This window comes from Coturnix japonica, chromosome 2 (assembly GCF_001577835.2).
Source record: "Coturnix japonica isolate 7356 chromosome 2, Coturnix japonica 2.1, whole genome shotgun sequence".
NCBI classification, from domain to species: domain Eukaryota; kingdom Metazoa; phylum Chordata; class Aves; order Galliformes; family Phasianidae; genus Coturnix; species Coturnix japonica.
In genome coordinates, this window is record NC_029517.1 from 53,602,458 (window position 1) to 53,607,450 (window position 4,993).

A 4,993-nucleotide genomic window follows, 5' to 3' on the forward strand; every position below is an offset into this window, starting at 1 on the left:
AATGTGAAAGAAATTTTATGAAGTGCATCCACCTCTTAAACATACACAGCCTTATGAAGGGTTCATTACCAGCTGCAATAGTATGGCAATAATCTTAAAGATTCATTAGGTGCTTACGATTTAACAGTTTGAATACATCAGTTGATTGCTACCGATTTGTAAGTTTGCAAAGGTTATGATTAGAAAATTTTCATCTCAATATTAAACTAGTTTATGAGATTTATAGTTAGGGAGGTAAAGTAAGCTCACTAACTAAATGGTATAGTATATGTATTTATTTTAATTTGCACCCCAGTAGTAAAGTTACCACAATATTCAGAACTAAATAGGGAAAATTTTCTCTTGATTTGCAGTATTCTCATTTGCAGTATGTACTGTACCTCATACTGAATAGAAGTGGAGTAGCTTCTGTAATATGTTGCTTTCAGTTCAAACAAAGAAAGTAAGCAAATTCTTGCACATTTTGCAGGCTCCTATTATTGTCAAAGATTATCTAATTTATGCATTATAGATGAAGCAGAAGCCTGACAGAAAAACACAACATGTAATGGTCTAATTATTATAATCACTTCCTAATAGCATGGCTTTGCAAGTTCGGAGTTTACTTTCATCATCCTTTGTGCAAATAAATTTGATAGATCAAATGTTGAAACAAATCCAAACCAATGGTGACCTAACCAATAGCTTTTTAAGCAAGTTGTGAATTTCCTGTCTGAAACATAATGTTGGAGAAAAACCTACATTTCACCCCCCTCCCTCCTCCATTTTTCAAGATATTGACCTAGAAGTCAAGTGAAGAAACACTCACAGAATTGTAGTCATCACTTTCATCTGTCTTTATTCCCCCACCCCACACCTCCCCACTTGATTCTCTGCATTTAGTGAAAAGCTGTGGAATAGCTTCTCACAAAATAGAGGAACACCATTAGCACTAATTTTAAATAGTCTTCAACTGACTAACTTGTACTAGAAATGTAGTAGGATTACATTGCTGACAGTCTTCCTGGAGAAACACAGATAATCAGTACAACAACTAGACGGTATGCACTCTGGATATCTGTTTGGCTTTCTGAAAGCTCGCTACACTACAGTTTCAGCTCTGTCCAGTTTTACCAAAGTGGAGCATTATAAAGTATAAATGCATTTCAGTACCTGAGGCAATTGTGCTGAGAACATGTATTTTGTTATCAATGTAACTCTTGTTCATTATCACTACTCTAGAAGTTCCACAGACTAAGTCAAGCCATAAAAATAAGTTTTTGATTCCAAGGACAGAAATACATTTGTTCTATCTACCCTTGTTGCTAGTCTTATGAATACTATTTGCTTACATAGGAGTTACAGGCACATGCCTTATAATTTTAAATACAAATCTTTTTATACAAGTGTTTTAGTGAATACTGCCCCTTGCTGATCTACTATAGCAAGGCCTAAATTACTGTACAACTTAGGAGTCTAGAAAAAAGAATATCTTTTAACCTTCCTGTATTGTGCCTCTATCTGTATTGTTGGTACTATATGCTAAGTACTGATAGTATGTAAAATAACAACATGGATTTCTAGGAAAAATAAAAACCAAAAACAAACAAACAAAAAAACCCAGCAACAACAAACTAACCAATCAGACATACACCTGTTGAGTTTTTGTCTTCCTAAAACAGAAGAGGAGCTCATTCACAACCAGGAGGACAGAGATGGACTAACAGGGAATAATAATGGTTTAAAAAAAAACAAAAAACTTTTAAGGAAAAAGCTGAAGAAATCATAAGATAAAAGGGCAATCAAAGGTGCTGATAGACAACCTGCCCTTTTCTTCAAAAAGTTACACTTAACTTTGACTAGACAAGTTTTAGCAATCTACAAGGTTGTCTGTCTCAGAAAACGTTTTCAGGGAGACAAGAAAGCAATTACTCTGGTTTCCAAGAGAAGCAAGTAATTCTGTTATTTATACATCTGACATTTCTGTAAGATGGGTTTCTGTAAGGCTGGTGACCAGAAATAAAAAAAACACCAACAAGCAAGGAACACGACATCCTAGCTCCAAATATTATTTGTATTGCTTGAATTCCCCAAGCTTATCCACTAAGAAAATGCCAACTTCCAGCTTTTCTTGACAGAAAGATTAGTTCTCAAATCTTTTCCCTTCACAGAATAACTGGGGACTTAGACTGAGATATTCTCTGTACAGTGCATAATATTTAAAAGAAATAAAGGAAAACTTACTTTGTGAATTTTCTGATTTGCAGACATCAATGAATAAAAAGTGCTGCCTTTTGGTTAACATAACATGCACAGAGCAGAATGAGCTTGCTTCAAAACACCGTTCACATACTAGATATGCAAACCTGCAGTCTGAACATAATTGAAAGAACTGAGTCACAGCACCTTGCAGCTCTGTTTCTATGTTCCAAGACACAACTTCCTAGAAAGGGAAAGAGTTTCTCTAGTGCCACCAGTTGCAGCTGTTTATGATATTTCTTAACATTCTAGACATAAGCCTAGGATTGGTTGCTATAGAATACAATAAAAGAGTGTGGCTGTACCTAGATCTGCATGATGCAGTTTTATCCCACCAAAAGAGTTAATGAAGAAGAATACAATGGAGATTTTTTTTTTACATTTAGCAATAGAAAGCTACAGTGCCTCAATGGGAGATGAGACAAAACACCCTAATATTTAACACAGAATTATTACTAAGAAATGATACTTTGGGGTCAGAAGGCACTGAGGTCTCTGATAGTTGAAAGTTTTTGCCACCAGCTATGCTATTCAGTTCATCTAGATATTTTCCTTAACTTTTCTTTAGCAGAATGAAAACACATCGCCTCAAGAACAAAATCTGCAATCACAAACTCTGAATATTCAAGTCTATTTTATTCTCTTTTGTTAATTGCTACCAGACAGTAGGGTTTGTTGGTTTTTTGTTTTTGTTTTTTTTTTTTTGTTGTTTTTGGGTTTTTTTGTTTTTTTATTCCTGCAGTTGTGAGGGAGGCCAACTTCTAACTCCACTGATACTAATTAGAACTACCTGTTGATTACTATGTAACTGCCTGTTGTATCTGCAGTATTAGTGAGCTTGACTGAGGTGTGAAGACGCTTGATACCCTCAGAGGTGTTACCAATGATAATCCATTCACACTGAATTTTGAAAACATTTCTAATTCAGTCTGCATGCCTAGTACTTTTTAAACTTGTTTCTGGAAGCTAGTAGGGTTTCTTCTTTTCTTCATGTGTACTAAAGACAAGCAGAAATCTTGGAAATTGGTACTGATTGGTCACAGATGGAAACCACATGGGAAAAGAAAGGCTATGATGTATATCTGACAAAGCCTTTCACCCAAGTAGAGATTTCTCTGGCAAACAGTTTTACGCTCACTCAAAGTAAAATTAAAAGGGTATTTGTGTACTGTTATACGAATGGTGATATTCTTTAGATATGGGGATAATTGCAGCTCATTTGTAGCCTGACTAAGCATATTCCACTTCCATGAGTGTGACTAACCCATGTACAATTTATCAACAGCTGAAGGAGAGCTATTAGATACTAAACCTGAAGTCTCTGCTTCTCTCTCTGTCCTCTTGTATCTTCCTTCTACTTCTCTAGCTGAGCCCCTACAATGGAAACAAACATGTTAATTTGCTATACACGGCTTGTAATTTTAGTCTCAGCACAATACTTGAGCCTCAGCATAAGAAAAGTTGCTTTTGCATTCAGAAGCCTTTCATTCCCAGTATATGCAGATAGTAACAAAACTATCCTGTAATCATCAGGACTTCAACCCATAGGACTCATCAGCACTCCAAAACATTACTGTTAGAGGTTATACATTGCTACCTTGCACATAAGACAGCATGAAGTGTGAACCCAGCCTGAAGCCGTATATATCCACCAACAGCAAAGATGAGTTTTGCACCTAAACAAAGAGTATGAGAAAACATACTCTGGATTTGTCAGTGTTTTATATGAGAGGGTAATTGCTAAATAAGCTGCTGGCAAAAAGGGCTAATCTTCAGGTGCCTTTAATCTCCTGTGCTCCAGCTATAATTGTGATGTTGTATATAGCTTGTTTTACAGAGGCCAGGGTACAAATTCAGAGCTAGCTGTCTCCTGGTTATCCCAGTTTATTCACAATCATCTGTATATCTTGCTATGTTTGCATAAGGGGCACAGTCATCAGAATGCATGATTACCTTAATGATTTTGTGGAATGCTGTAGTCCATTAGGATAATTGTAAGCTGTTACAGTTGATGTTACAGCTGGAAAGATTATCGTAGTGAAAATGGAAAAAGAAACAAACAGGGAAGGAATGCTCACCTGTATCTGAAGATCTAAGTTTGCTGGAGAGGCTTCTCAAATACAAGATCTTCTGAAAGAGAACCTTCTCTAGGAGGCAGTCAGGCCTTAAGAGGGGTCTAGGAGGTCACACAGGTGAATCATCTTCACCTGTGCTTCCATGGCTGATTCCATCCTTTCCTTAAGTAATTAACCAGTGTTTCAGGATGTGACTCAGCAGTTCCCATAATTCTGCACATCTGTATTCAAGCATGCTTCCTTTGGCTAGAAAATTTTCTTCACAGCATTTAAGAAAAAAGAAGTGTTGTTCTTATCACACACCCTGATTCAGTGAATAGAAGAGGATCACAAGACACCGTACTCTTTGACCTCAAGTATCTGGGGATGGAACAGAGTATTTTATCAGTAAATTTCTCTTTCAAGCTGTAAAGAATTGAAGAAAGACTATGCCATAAAAAATCCATTATTATGCAAATTAAGCCAACATAATTGTGACTTAGGAACCTTTATGTTAAGACCATGTATGGCCAACTACCAGAACACTGCCGGTGTCACACAGCTCACTAACACAAGGCTGTAAATATCACAGAATCACAGAACTGAAAGGGTTGAAAGGGTTCTCTAATAATCATTGAGTTCAAATCAAATTTGGTCCTGGAACCAGAAAGTCCAATCAGCAAGCTATGGAGGGAGATGTA

General features: G+C 36.5%; 1 long non-coding RNA gene across 1 annotated transcript; it reads right to left on the minus strand.

Annotated features, from left to right (window-relative positions):
* Window positions 1-2,229: 2,229 nt before the first annotated feature.
* On the minus strand, window positions 2,230-4,422 carry LOC107309515. The gene is made up of 3 exons (XR_001553210.2): window positions 4,317-4,422; window positions 3,551-3,612; window positions 2,230-2,352 (listed from the first exon to the last, which is right to left on the minus strand). It is a non-coding gene; the product is annotated as an uncharacterized LOC107309515 (long non-coding RNA).
* Window positions 4,423-4,993: the final 571 nt, after the last annotated feature.